The sequence below is a fragment of the Echinops telfairi genome, unplaced genomic scaffold, assembly GCF_000313985.2.
Source record: "Echinops telfairi isolate 266 unplaced genomic scaffold, ASM31398v2 ScPeMD7_7467;HRSCAF=8505_1, whole genome shotgun sequence".
Lineage (NCBI taxonomy): Eukaryota > Metazoa > Chordata > Mammalia > Afrosoricida > Tenrecidae > Echinops > Echinops telfairi.
Genome location: NW_022111368.1, coordinates 28,818,931 through 28,834,233, shown reverse-complemented (window position 1 = coordinate 28,834,233; position 15,303 = coordinate 28,818,931). Strand labels below are relative to the sequence as shown.

Genomic DNA, 15,303 nt, shown 5'->3' with positions numbered 1-15,303 from the left:
TGTTGAGGTTTTACCCTTTCAACTATTTTAGTACCCCAATGACATCACTAGGGTATGAGTGTAGTGCTCATCAGAGGGGATCTCTATAAAATGTGCAGTATTTCAGCAGATATTTTAAAATAAAAGATTGCTGTGGTTATTTATAGGAACAAAAAGTGTTCTTAAAAGCCCAGCTTACAATGTCAGTGTACCCTCCCAGGCTCCAATTTGAGGCTAATTTGATTTTTTGCTTATGTAAGAGCTGTCAATATTACTCAATTACAATAGTGTGGTTTCATCTACGCCAGTACTGACACCTACTTTTGTTTTCATTGCTCCTGGTTTTTTAGTTACAGTGGTGCTGTAATTAGTATTTAGGAACCTGTATCAATAACTTTGAGAATGAAGTACTCAGAAAAGGGAAAATTATAAAGACTTCTCAGATACTAATAATAGAGTCATTCATAATTCTGTGTAGAAAGATTTCATGAGACAATTTTGTTAGTATTTATCTAACAAGAAATACTACATTTAAGCAATTTACAACTATTCTTACGTTTTAAAATTAAAATTAGTTAAACTTTACTAAGGATTCTGTATGATCTCATGGGGAGGAGATGGGCGTGTGACACCAGAATTATGGCACTAGGTGACGCCAAACCCAATGATGCCATTGAAACATCTCGTTGGCCCTCCGGGAGCAGGTCCACTGTGTCCGCCTCAGCGTCCGAAGCCTTGTGGGAACCGTAGTTTTCCGAGGGTGGGTTTTGCGCACGCGCTCTGCTATCTCTGCGTCCGGGGAACGCGATCCGTTTCGCGCCCAAGGTGAGATCTTAGTGGTCCAGGTTTGGAGGGACCTGCGGCCCGAGGAGGGGACTGGGCCAAAGGGAAGGCATGCTTAGCGCGGCGACGGGAACTGCGAACTGCGCGCGGCCACGGTCCCCAGCCTGGCCTTGAACGGGGTCCGGAGCTGGCGGGAGCGGGCAGTGGCGAGGCGAGGTCAGGTCGGGATCGCCCGGCCCCGTCCGTGCGGTCAGTGCCTGGGGTTTGGTTGCGCGGGGCCGCGAACCCGAGCCAGACCCGGACTGGGGGCTGCTGATGTGCTCCCCAAGCCTTCCGGACTGAACGGTGCGCCTTCCAACCCCCGCGCCTCCATACCAATTCCGTAACCCGGCATTGAAGTGACCGCACTGAATCCTGAGTGCCCTTCCCCTCCTTCCTCTCCCGCGTCCCACGGGGCAGTCGGCCAGGGCCTGCTTCTCATCCCCGGCGCTGCTTGCCACCACCAGCCAGACCTTTTTTTTAACTTGGCATTTCGATTAGTCTGCAAATGTTTCTTGAGCACCGAAGATACGGAATTAGCGGTCTCACTGTGAGGAATGCACAATGTGGCTTCCCAGAGTCATCATCTACGTGAGATAACGCAAAGACACAAATCACAATCACAGAGGCTAGCATTAGCCAGGTGATTGAGTCAGAAATAGGGATCTGCAAAGAAGATTTTTAAGAACAAACCAAACCCACTGCCAATGAGTCGATTCTGCCCCAGAGTGGCCTCATGAAGGGCTCAGACGCTGCGGCCTCAACTTGGTGCGCAAGAGTGGCAGACGGACTCCAGCCACGGGTGTGGCCGTTAGCAGTGCCTCTGGGGATCTCTGAAGACGACATGACTGATTATTAAGTGATTTTACAGAATCGAGAGTGAATTGAAAGAGAGCTCATAGCCTGGAAAAGAACTTTCTGCATTTCTCAGGAAATTGCTCAGGAAGCTTGGCTCGAGCTATCCATAGCTTATTTTCATGCATTGGTAGGCATCTTAGATTAATAATGTTTCATCTTCCCGCCACACTGTTGATTGGTTTTTCTCTGCTGCTCAGATGGCATGACAGAATATGTCACATGACTCAAGTGCAGACTGGTGGGGAAAACACTGCTTTCTCGTGGTTCTACTAACAAAAAATACCAGAAGGACTCTGAGTCAGACGCCAGTCAGCTTTGGCCAGAGATTGGAGTCTGTTTTTACTAGTGTGGGGCAGAGGGAGAGTGAAATACTAACAGAACTCAAGGGACAGTACACCAGCTGCTGCTTTGCCGCGTGTTTTTTACCTTGAAATACTACTATTTAAGGAAACTATGTAGTGACCCAGACTGGCCATAGTCCCCTTCTTAAGGAAACTGCTCCTACCCCCACCCTCTGCCCACACCCCCACCTCCACGGTTCTTTGTTTCAAAAAGACACTTGTCGATTTGCAGTATCAAAATTATTGTACTATTTATTGGTGTCTTTCCCAGTTGACCCCCAATCGAGACTACACCAAAGGAGAGTGCATTTTAAGCCAATAAGCTGCAGGACGCACACCTAACGTACCTCACAGAAACCTCACCCAGACGGGGAGCAGGGTGGGGAGAGGACTTTTGAAAAGTTCAGCTCCCTGCCAGCCTACAGACTGTGGAGTAAACTCAGTTAGACACCCAATCCCAAAGACGCAAAGTTTCGAAATGATAAGTGTTTTGTACACACGACTTCAATCCCCCTCCAGCACTGACTGATAACGAGCACTTTGAGGGACAGCAGCTCAGACCAGAACAGGGTGGCGAGATGACTTCATAGGGCTGCAACAGTGGCAAATCCATAGTCTCCTAGTGGCGGGTTGGGCTGCTCAGAACCACCAGCCGCTCTGAGGGAGAAAGATGGGGCTTTCTACTCCTGTAAAGAGCGGCAGTCTTGGAAACTCACAGGGCCAGTGTTACCCTGTCGTGGAGTGTCACTGTGAATTGGAATCGACTCGCTGCAGTGGGTTTTTTAAAGTTTTGCCTTTTAAGAGGAGCAAATAAGTGGGGATGCCAATAGAGGGGCACATACTGTGCGTCATTCGGAAGGGAGCAGAGAAAAGATGGGACAGAGAAGGGGTCCCAGACATCCTAATTGGTCACTTCTGATGATATAAAATAAAAAGCACCTTGCTCCAAGATAGTGTAAATCTGAAAACCTAAATAGGGCTTTTATTGTTATTATTTTAGCTACCTCTTGGAAGCACTTTTCTGCTCTGGTTGATGCTCTAAGGGTTCCCACAGTGGAGTCTTCCTTGGCTCTCAATAAGCCGGGAGGCCTGGTGCTTAAGGGTCACACACTGGACTGCGATTCGAAAGGTCGGCCCTTCAAAATCACCAACCACTCCTTAGGAGAGAGACCAGTCTCTCTATTCCTGTAATCAGTGGATGTGTCGGAAACCCCCACGGGCTCACTATGCGGCAGCATGGGGTGACAAGGCAGACCCATACTTCGCTCCGCCTCTGTAGAGACAGTATGCATTCGGCTGAAAAATTAACTTCCAAACCTAAGAAAGGGATTGCTGCTTCAGGGCTGTGACACTATTTGGAGAGTTTTCCAGGCGGCTGCTGCCACAACGCCAGGCAATTACAAGTTGCGTCCAGCACATGCTTTGTAAGACACTTGCCCAGGGCTCACGTTTCCTCGGATGTTCCCCAGAGTGCTCAGCCTCTAGCCTAGCTGTAATCTGGGGGAGGACAGAGGCCATCAGAAAACAAACAGACTCACGGCCATTGAGTTGATTCCTACTCAGCGACCCTATAGGACAGGGCAGACCTGCCCCTGTGGGTTTGTGAGACTGTAACTTTTTATTACAGAAGGAAGCCCGTGTTTCTCCCAAGAGATGGTGGTTTTGAACTGCTGAGCTTCGGGTTAGCAGCCCAGCACATAACCACTACTCACCAGGGTTCCTCAAAGACAGCTTCTCGGAAACTCTAAACCCAAACTCCCAGCCGCTGACTCATAGCCACCCTATTGGACAGGGTGGAACTGTCCCTGTGGGTTTCTGAGACTGTAACTCTTTCGAGCAGTAGAAAGTCCTGTCCTCCCTCAAAGCAACTGATGTTTTTGAACTGCTGACTTTAAGGGTTGCAGCCTTATGTGACACCACTATGCCAGTTAGGAAAGTGGGGGATAGGTGTAGTTTGGGGGGCGGGTAGCTGGAGAAAGTAGTCTTCCAGTTAAAGATCCGTCGTCTGTTTACAGGTCAGCTTCGGACAACCTGGCCTCAGGGTGAGGAGGAGGAGGAGCATCCAGGTGGGTCTGGGGTGCTCTACTCCTCATTCCAGTCCAGCAGGATCTGGTCCAATACCCTTTGTGTACAAAGGTGCTCGCTGGTGCTCTCTGTTTCTCTCCACATCAGTGGTCGCTTGCAGCTGGCCACTGCTCTCAGCAACTCAGCACGGGTCTCTGTGAGTTTATCAGCACGAGTCTTCCTCTCTCAGTCTTCCTCTCTCCCTCGTATTTGCTTGCTTTCCGAGGGAACTTTTGCTCATTCATCTCTCCGCCAGCCCAGCCCGCTCCATAGCGCGTTCCAAGCTCCCGTCAATGTCACTGACTTGGAAGCCTCCTCCTCACACTTCCGGTCTGCCTTTTCTGAAATTTGCTTGGTTTCCTTGAGTTGCATTTCCTAGAGCTCCATCTTTTAAGTACCGGATTTCAAGAACCTTCATACCTCTTTCGCTCCCTGTAAGATAATGTGGAGAGTGGCTCTTATCTTTCCAATCAAATGGTACGATCTGCAAGGAAAAACACATATAAAAGAGACAGACAAAAGTTAGGGAATGGGGGTGGGGGTGGGGGGGTCCCTGCAGTATAGACACTCCCAGGGCCCAGAGCTTTTTTAGGGTCAGGCTTAAATACTTTCCTTGCACGCAGCCTACAACACATGGCAGGTTTACACAGAAGGACAGTTTAATTCTTTAAGAGTATACAAAGGAGCATTGACATTTCAACCAAGTGATTCACAGAGGGAGAGAGAGGCCTGAGAGGATGAGGATGGGAGCATGAAGAAACTGATAAATGTGCAGGTGCCTGCTTTCGGCAGCGTTTGCCAGGGAACAGGAGGCAAAGTGTCCATTTTATCTCGGGTGGAGAGACAGGCCAGCACCTGCTTCAGTCAGCTCCCCAGGATGAGCTGTCAGCAGCATCCTTCCATGGCCTTGAGCCATGAAAGGTGATGGCTCTGTCCCATTTGCCTAAGGAACAAACAGCTTTTCCCGCAAACTCCCATCAGCATCTTTCTCTGCTTCCTCCAGCTATTGCAGGGCAGTGGCCAGGCATACCTGACTTGGTCCAATTCCTTTCAACCAGCAGAATCTGAAGGTTCAAGGCCACCTCAGCCTCAGCCTGTTCCTGGACCTGTCTTCCCTTCCACTTCCTGCTGGAGGTATTGATAACCCCTCCCCAGCGTCACTGGCCTGCTGCTGTAGAACCCCAATCTTCAGTCACCACCTCGATGGTGGCGATCCTGGCCATAGTACCCACCCAACTTTTGCTCACACTCTAGTTCTGCCTCCTCTGCTCAGCATAGCAGCCACTTCTCCTTAGAGAACTGCTCTTGTTTAGGCGCCTCTGCCACAGCTGATTGACAAGAGATGGAAACAATCCAAAGTCATTGGCTTCTTAATGGCTAAAACTCCAGGTAGGAGATGGAGACCACGATAAATTGATAGTGGGCGAGGGGCCAACAAGCCCAGGAGAATTGAAGGTTAGGGACCTCAGTGAGTCTGCTCTGTGCCGAGGGGAATAAAGCATGCTACTCCAGAAGGAGGGAGAAATGCAAGGCCCATGTAGCTCTTGACAACCGGAAAAAGTAGTCTTGGTTCAAGCCCAGTTCTCATGTTGCCATTCTCCAGGCATATGTCAGGTGCCCCGCAGACATGCACGCGTGCACACGCACACACACAGCAGAAGTAAAGTAGCCATTTTAAATATTTATGATGACATCTGCATATTCCCTGTCTAGAGATCTCGAGGAGCTGTACACTAAAGATGTGGAGCACTATCCATACACAGAGGGACATGCAAATATATTGCCCACAGAAATACACCCTCTGACTGGTAGTTGTCATGGATTGAATTGTGGCCCCCCAAAGTATATGTCAACTTGCCCGGGCCATGATTCTCCTTGGTTCGAAAGTTCTATCCTGACACAACTTGGTATTTATGTAGTGATGTAATCATCCCCTCTGATGTGATCTGACAATCCGTTATAAGGGGATTAGGGTGGGATGTTTACCAAGAGCTCAGCCTTGATCTGGTGTAAGAGGATTTTCCTAGGGGGTAGGGAGAGCCTGCATCTCTTCTTATCTCGTTATCATACACAAGATAAAAGGAAAGAGAAGCAAGGAGGGAGAGGGAGAGGGGCCTCCTTACTACCAAGAAAGAAGAGCCGCACACAGGGTACTACTGCCTCTGGACCATGGATCCTGCACTGAGCAGCCCCTAGACTCCAGGGAAGACATACTAAGACACTGAAATCTCCCAAGGGTGCTGAGCCCACAGATGGTGCACGGAGGCAAAGACCTTCCTTCAGAGCCGACAGAGAAGCCTTTCCTGAGAGTTGGTGCCCTGAATTCAGACTTCTAACCTTCTAAACAACAAGAGAATAAATTTGTATTTGTTAAAGCCATCCACTTAGGGTAATTCTGTTATGGCAGCACTTAGAGCACCAAGACAGTCGTCGATCTCAGCCACAGCTGGAATCCCGAATGTAGTGCTGAGTGACATTGGGTGCCATAGCAGTCTGCACAGAGCAGCCTTGAGTGGACACTGCTGGCCTCTTACTCCTAATTTCTTTCCCTTTTTCTTTCTACCCCTCTACCCTCTTCCTTGGCCTTGGAAGAAGTACAGCCAGGATGCTCCTTAGAAATGAGGATGGTGAGACTTTGTCATGTGTGCTTGGACATGTTATCAGGAGACCAGTCCTTGGAAAAGAGCACTGTGCTTGGTCAGGTAGCGGGTCAGTGAAAAAGAGGAAGGCCCTCAACAGAGTGGATTGACAGTGGCTGCAACCATGGGCTCAATCAAAGCAATTGTAAGGATGGGGCAGGACGACACAGTATTTTGCTCTGTTGTTCTTAGGGCCACCGTGAGCCGGAACTGACTCAACGGCGCCGAACCACAGCACTGGGCGCTGACGATCACAACACTGGAGTCAACTAGATGCCAGTGGGTTTGGTTTAGGAGGATGGGGACCTGTTCTTCTCAAACCATAGTCCAAACTGAAGCTCATCGCCATCAAGTCAGTTCTGACTCACAAGAACCCTATAAGACGGGGTAGAACTGCCCCTGTGAATTTCCGAGCCTGCCCTTCTACAGAAATAGAAAGCCACATCTTTCTCCTGTGGAGCTGGCTAGTGGTTTCACTGCTGAGTGTCATCACCACTGTGCTAGTGAGCTAAAGGATAAACCCTCGTAGAAGTCACTGATGTCAAGATGCCTGATGCAGTTTGCCTGTGGTCTCTCTATCATTCCCTTTGCACGCTAAATATGACCTCCCTTGACGCGAGCTGGCTTTAGTGTGATCCTGGCGCTTTGTCCTGTAGCACTGACTCTGAGCTCACACACACCGTCTATTCACTGTGACTGTGCTGTGGTGGACCTTACAGACCATGAGCCCTTTGAAGAAAAGTGTCAGCATAAGCATTCTCCTGCTCATGTTCTCCTGAGTGTCAAATTCAGTGAGTGCACCATTGCTTTTATTGCCAATGTATGCTTAATCACTATAGAGTGCAATGCTGATTGCACTGTTAAAATGGTGTAAATATTAACTATGGGGTGCGTTATTTGACTTTTAATCATTTTCCAACTTGGGAATACAGTCCTGTTCCCAGGATCTGTTAATCTGGGAGAAAAATTGAAACAATGTCTATCATATTCACCCCCTAGGAAGGGAGGGGCCTGCTCTGGGTTTGCTGTGGTATGGGGCGTAAAGGCTGTTTCACATCCAGTAAAGGGACATTTTGTTGTTGTTGCCTGGGTCCAATCCCTACAACATGAAACTAGTCTATTTCGTGATTCCTGTCCTAGCTCATCCACCTCTGGACCGGACTTTTTTCCGAGTATACAGAAGATAGGGAAAATGGTAACTGTGGCCCTAACAGCTAGATGGCAGGTGAGTTGCATTTTTCTTCAGCCTGGGGCTTCCTCAGCAAGCAGGGATGGAGTGGGTTGGAGACTGGGGCTGTTTCTGTGAAAAAGACTATAGAGAACGTTTGCCTTCGACTTTTCTCATCAGGCAGCACACCTTCAGGATCTTCCCTATTGAATAGCCCTTCTTAAAACCTTGACCACAGGTCCACATCCTGCATTTGCAATGAATGACTGGGTGACAGAGAGTTGAGACAGTTATGGGTGGAGTTAAAAGAGAGTTAAGGACAGACACCTCTGCCCTTGATAATGAGCCTGATGGTTCAGATCGCTCTTAAAGGATTTTTTTAAGATGTGTTAGGCCAGGTTGACTAGCAAAACAAATCTAGAGACACTCGTGCATATGTAAAAAAGAGCTTTATATCAAGAAGTAATTATATATTACACAAACATGCCAGCCCAGTTCCAGATCAAGTCCTTAAGTCCCATACTAGCCCTTAAGTCTAATACTAGTGCACAAATCCCACTTCAGACTCACGAAGCACAGGCAATGATGCAGAATACAGGAAGATCACAGGCTCAGGCCGATAGGTGTAATGTCTTGTGGATCCGATGGTGGTGGCTGCATCACAGGGCTTGCCGGTTTCAGAGAGACTCAACAGCAGGAAGGTGAAGCCAGAGAGAGAGAGGGAGTTCCCAGAATCCTCCTTATGAGAAGGCCATGCCCACCAGGAGGTACCATCAGGCTGTGACCTGATTGACAGGCTAGACTCCACCCCTACACTTTTATATCTTCAAGTTGACATGAAATCATGTAACTATCACATCAGAGGATTCAAATTCTGGATCTGGTCTGGGCCAAGGCAATCTTCCCATTCAGTGAGGCATCACATCTTTGTCCCTTTCCCAGTTTGGATAATTCGGTTACCTGTTAACTCATAGGTCTTCCTCTGGCTTGAGAACTAAGTTTGTTAGACTTAGATCTCATGAATCCATGAACATTAGACTTGGGAGGGACTTTAGCGATCATTGGACCCAATTCTTTCAGAAAGTTGAGTTGGAAAATTGAGGCTAACAGGAGGCTCAGCTACGGGGATGAGACCATGAACAAGAGTGTCATGCCTCGTGTCACAGATCTGTGCCTTTTGCCTAAAGCGTCCAGTGTCCTCAGCTCGACATTATGAAAACCATTTATTTTCCATTCCACATGTCTTCCAGTGCTGCAGTCCTTCCTTCTCCTCAGGCTTCAAAGAAGGGACACAGATGAACAGAATGTGCTTGTCTTTGCGGAAGTCACTGAAGCTTCAGGATGTGGCCCTGACACTTGCAGAGGCCGAGTGGACTCGGCTGGTCCCTCCTCAAAGGGCCTTATACAGAGAAGTGATGCTGGAGACCTATAAGGGTTGTGTGTCTTTGGGTGAGCATAGTGACTCCGTGTCTGCCTTGCTTTCCTCTAGATCCCCAGGAAGGCCGGAAGAGTGGTGGGTGGGTTTATTTGACTTTTGCTGTTTGTGCTTAATCAAAGATGTTAGTGCTGGGATTTAGTAGATGTCTCAAGGAGCTACTTTGAAAATGTCTTTACTTACAGGGTTGCTATGAGTCAGTATTAACTGATGGCAATGGGTTTGGCCTCTGGTTTTGTTTAGCAATGTTATAATAAAACCCTTTTGCTTATATAAGAGGTAAAATGGGTTGCTATAGATTAAAAAGCCAGACCTAAAAGTATACCCGAAAGAACAATAGAAGAGAGAGACAGTATAGAGACTGTGTTTTAAATAAGAAGCCTGAGATGATTCCAGACTCTGTGTTCTACTGTAAATGAATCAGAAGACCAGCAAATAGAGCAAGATGCTTGGAGGAAGGCAGGAGGAAGACTGCTCAGTCCCATTCGCAGAAGTTCCTAAAGCCAATGGCAAGGACGTGAGCTAAGGTTGTAAAAACGCAGCTGTAATTTGAGTAAAAGCTCACCTTGCAGCCTGGGGACACCCTAAGCCACTAGGAATGGCTTTTCTGATCTTGGTGGCACTTACAGGCTAAATGAAGGTTAGGCTGAAGGCCCATTTTAAGGTGAAAGAAAACGTGTATTATGTAAAACTGGAATTGGGCAGCCTTCAGGAAATTGAGGGAAAGTGAGACACGTTTGTCTTAACCTTGCTTAAAATTAAGAAAAAATGGAAGCACTGTAAAATCTGAAAACCATTGAGTTGATTCTGACTCATAGTGACTTGTGCAGGGTTTCCAAGGATTTTTAAATCGTTATTGGATCAAAGCATCTCATCTTTCTTCCTCGGAGTGGGTGGTGGGTTTGAAGCACCAGTGCTGCTCTTAGCAGTCTGGTGCTTGCCTGACATCATCACCAGGGCTCCTTGGATGATATTTATAGGGTTAGAAAGACATTCATGATGGCTTGATTAGTAAATGGTAAAAGCAAGCTGCAAATGTTTGGAGCTTGAGTCCATTTACAAAAACAATGAACCATGCACAGATATATCTATATGCCATGAAAAATCTGGAAAGGTCAACACCAAACTAGTACCAGTAATTTTCTTTGACTAGTAGACTTGCAGGTGATTTTTTTTTTCTTAAATATTTTCCAATCATCTGTAAGCTAATGTAGAGACCAGCTCTTATCTTACAAACCAAATGGGTCCCAGAGGGTATGATCTACAAGGAGAAAACTTATGTACAAAAGGGATCAGCAAAAGGCGCAGGGGACCCTGCAGTAGACAATCCAGGGCCTCAAACTTTATTAGACGCAGGCTTAAATATTCCCTACACATAGCCTGCAACACGTGACAGGATTACACAAAGGGACAGTTCACAATTCTTTAAAGTTTTACAAAGGACCTTTAACACATCAGCCAAGTTATTCACAGACAGGGGAAGGGAGGGTAAGGTTGGGAACATGATGTAACTGATATGTTTGCAGACTACTGTCTTCTGCAGCTTTACTCAGGGAATAGGAAGCAAGTGTCCGATTATCTCAGGCCAGCCTCTCAGCTTCATCAGCTCCCATGACTGAGCCATCAGCATTCTTGCATGGGCCATGAACCATGGAAGGTAGTGGTCCTGTCCCATTTGCCTAATGAGCAAACAACTTTTCCTCCACAATCATTGTGTTAGGCTGGATTGACTAGAGAAACAAATTCATTGACGCTCATGTATGTGTAAGAAAAAGCTTTATATCAAGGCGTAATTGTAATCAAGAAAACATCCCAGCTCAGGCCAAATCAAGTTCATAAGTCTGATACTAGCTCATAAAGCCCTCTTTAGACTCATGTAGCTACATGCAATGATGGAAAATGCAGGAAGAGCACAGGCTGGTAGGTCCAAAGTCTTGTGGATCCAGTGGCTTTGAAGCATCTCAGCGCTGGTGTGGGTCTCCACGCGGCTCCTCCAGCTTTCTGAGTGTGGCTCTTCGCCAGGAACGTGAAGCAGGGAGAGGGGCTCTTACAGGTCTCAGCAAGTCTCCGTGTGGCTTGTCAACAGGAAGCTGAAGGGAGAGAGGGAGAGAGAGGAAGTTCCCAGCATCTGCATGAGGCCACACCCACAAGGAGGCATCATCTGGCTGTAATCTGATTGACAGGCTAGACTCCACCCTATAACTTATCAAGTTGACATGAAATGATGTAACTACCACAATCATCTTCTTCAATAAACATGGAATATTTTGAAATACAATTGACCCTTAAGCAACATGGGTTGGAACTGCACAAGTCCACCGATACTCAGATTTTCTTTTAAATGTGTAGGGTACCAATCAACTCCATGTTAGTACCCAGAAAATTGCATGTGGAAGTAAAAAGGGACCACTCAAGGTGCTCGCTTAGTTGCCATGGAGTTGAGTGCAGCACTGTAAAGCTGGAATCATACCATGGGAGCCATGTGCAGTGCCACTAGTTCTGTGGAAGTGCTCCCAGGGAGCAGAGGAAGGCCATGCCATTACACGAAGGAGCGGATTGCCTTTTATGCACCAAAAATGACGGTCTGCAAATGTGGATGGCCACCCTTTCAAAATAAACAAAGCCAACATTCAGACCATTGTTAAAAAAAGAAAGAAGATGAAATTCATGGGGCTGTCACTGCAGCTACACCTCTCTTGTTGCCATTAAGTCAATGCTGACTCATAGCAACACCCCCACCCCCCCACCCACCGTGGACTTCTGGGATTGTAACTCAGAGTAGAAAGCCCAGCCCAGCCTTTTTCCTGTGGAGCTGCTGGTAGTTTTGAACAGCCAACCATGCGGATCACAGCCCACCGTGTAACCTCCACATCACCAGAAGGAGTGAAAATCTGGTACTTTTCCAAAATGTTTTACCTTGTACTGAAACTGCAGTTGTTCTCTGGATCTACATGCAAAATATGTGTTGATAGACTGTATATGCAATTGGAAAAGAGTTGCGTTTGGGGGGATTCAAAAGTTATATGTGGAATTCTGACTGTGCAGGGGGTGGTATCTTAACCTATTGTTTAAGGGTCAATTGTACTGTAAAAAATATAAAGAAGGTGCATAAGCAACTGTGGTAAAGAAAGCTGACAGTACCCAACTATCAAAAGATATAGTGTCTGGGGTCTTAAAGGCTTGAAGATAAACAAGTGGCCATCTAGCTCAGAAGCAACAAAGCCCACACTGGAAGAAGTACACCAGCCTGTGTGATCACAAGGTGTTGATAGGATCAGGTATCAGGCATCAAAGAACAAAAAATCATATTATTGTGAATGAGGGGGAGGGCAGAGTAGAGACCCAAAGCCCATCTGTAGGCAACTGGACATCCCTTACAGAAGGAGATGAGCCAGTCAGGGTGCAATGTAGCACCGATGAAACATACAACTTTCCTCTAGTTCTTTAATGCTTCCTCCCCACCACTATCACGATTCCAATTCTACCGTACAAATCCGGCTAGACCAGAGGATGTACACTAGTACAGATAAGAGTTAGAAACACAGGGAATCCAGGACAGAAAACCCCTCAGGACCAATAATGAGAGTAGCCATACCAGGAGAGGAAGTGGAAGAGGAAGGTGGGGGAAGAAGGGGGAACCTATCACAAGGATCTACCTATAACCCCCTCCCAGGGGGATGGACAGCAGAAAAGTGAGTGAAGGGAGACATTGGACAGTGTGAGACTTGAAAAATGAATAATTTATAAATTTTCAAGTGTTTGGGAGGGAGGAAGGGTGGGGGAGGGAGGGGGGAAATGAGGAGCTGATACCAGAGGCTCAAGTAGAATGCAAATATTTTGAGGATGATGGTGGCAACAAATGGACAAATGTGCTTGACACATGGATGTGTGTATGGATTGTGATAAGAGTTGTACAAGCCCCCAATAAAATGATTTTTAAAAAACTATAAAGAAAACAAGAAAGCACGTTTTTAAACACACAGGAGATGAACACCAAGTCTTGTATGGTAGTTACCTCATGGAAGGAAGAGGGAGTCAGAAAGGGCAGGGCTCCAATCTTAATGTGTTGTGTGGTAGGTTCTTAGTTTTTCACTTTAATATTGATATTTTTTTGTAGTTCTTAAATATTTCGGATCCATGGCTGTTGATTCTGATTCACATCGACCCCATAATAAGGCTGCAAATCTGTATGGAAGCCGACTACTTCATCTTTCTCCCAGAGGGTAGCTGGCGGATTTGAACCAGAACATTTTTGGTTAATAGCTGAATGCTTTAACCAGTCTGCCACCAGGACTCCTTAAATATTTCATAAGACAATTAAAAGTTACTAGTTTAATTTTTTTTAAGCTGAGGACCCCATATCTTTGTCTTTTTAAGAAATTCTAAAAAAAACAACTGGTAAGTGATGTTCTCAGATTTAAGTGTTTCATAGCATCTGTACAGTAATTGAATTATATTTCTAAAACTGTTCTGTTTTGATTTGTAGTTTTTAAACTCAATACAATTATGCAGAAGTAAAGCAAATAGATAAAAATGCATTATTTAAATTTCAAAGGCTACAGAAGAAAATGAGGTGGCTTCACAGTGCTGTCCTGAGTGCAGGACCTTTTCCATATGCCTTTAAGCCAAGACCTTTCCCTCAGCGTAAAGAAGGACTAGTTCCCCTTGGGGGAGGGTCCCAGGAATAAGTGAACACATCCACTAAAATTAACTTAGATTTTCTAGAAAGTCTCTCCTAACTCGCACTCCTAATTCTGGAAATTAAGCATATACTTTCTGGATAATCCCATTTCCTCCTTAGGAACTGGTATTAACCTTGCAATGGCTATGAATTTTCGTCCCCAAAGCCATTTCTCATTTTGTTCTTTGTAAGTAGGACTTCTAGTTCCTAACATGGATGTGATTTTCCAGTTGGAAAGTGGTGAAGACCCCTGGACACTTGATTTTCAGGGAACTGACGAGAAAGAAGAATCAGCATGCACTACTGCAGGTGATTGTGAAGTGGACAGATGGGCCTTAGGTAGACAGTTCGTTTGGGAGTCTGTAGGTCTGTGGAGATAGTCATTGCTATATTGGGCTTTTCCCTGGAAAACTCATCCCCAGATATTCACATGAATATATTTTATCAAGTCTTTTCTCTAATATGTTAGCCTCCCAGCCAGGTCTTCCCTGATCATGCAGTTGAACACGGAATGTTCTCTATCTTTTCCCGCCTTTCCCAGAGCCTGTACTACGTTTTTCTTCCCAGCACTATCTTCCTAGCATCGTCCATTTTCACTTCTTCATGGATTGTCTACCTCCTAATTAAAATAAATACTCTGTAAGAGATATTTTGGTTTAGATTATTTGCTATTATATCCTCAGTTCTTAGAGTAGAACCTGGCATATCACATACTCTGATATTTGTCAAACAAATAAATCAGTGGAGCTGTGCATAATTGGGCCTTCCCTGTTTTTGTTTATTTGTTTTGGTTGGGGTTGAGGTGAAAGGGTTGAGATGTATCTTTAATTCAACTCTAATGATACTTCCTCATCGGCCCTGCTTATCCTTTACCATATCTCCTTTCTCTTCCTTCTCACCATCACCCAGTTTCATGACAGCTCACTTTCTCAGATGCTAGTCTGTCTCCCAAGTAGCCTGGGTGTCAACGTGAGCTACTCACTCATTGGTGCTAACTGAGGTTAGCAGTTCAGTCCCACCAGCTGCTCCACAGGAGAAAGATGAGGTTTCTGTTCCTGCAAGGATTCACAGTCTAGGAAACTCACTGGGCACGTCTCCTCTGCCCTATGGGTCACTGTGAGTTGGAAATGCTTCGCTAGCTGTGTCTTTGGTTTGGTTTGTCTCCATCCCTGCTTCTTTTCTGCAGTTCATATTCACTGGCACATAACTGTGTGTCCTATGTGCCTTCCTTTCCCTGAAGTGGTGTTTGTTGTGGCTGTTTACACGGCTAATTTATTTTCTTTCAGATCTCAGGTTAAATGTCATCTCCTGGGGAC

At 46.2% G+C, this 15,303-nt stretch overlaps 1 protein-coding gene across 3 annotated transcripts in view; it reads left to right on the top strand.

Moving 5' to 3' along the window:
- Positions 1 to 768: 768 nt before the first annotated feature.
- Positions 769 to 15,303, top strand: part of LOC123520943 (gastrula zinc finger protein XlCGF7.1-like) — a 16,123-nt gene continuing 1,588 nt past the window's right edge. The window contains exons 1-4 of one of the 3 annotated variants that reach the window (XM_045283875.1): positions 769 to 804; positions 7,844 to 7,928; positions 9,122 to 9,320; positions 14,183 to 14,296. The gene's annotated coding sequence lies outside the window, so the exon portion shown is untranslated. Of the gene's footprint in view, positions 805 to 7,843; positions 7,929 to 9,121; positions 9,321 to 14,140; positions 14,297 to 15,303 lie in introns of those variants that run through there. The other 2 variants (XM_045283877.1, XM_045283876.1) reach the window with 2 other exon arrangements.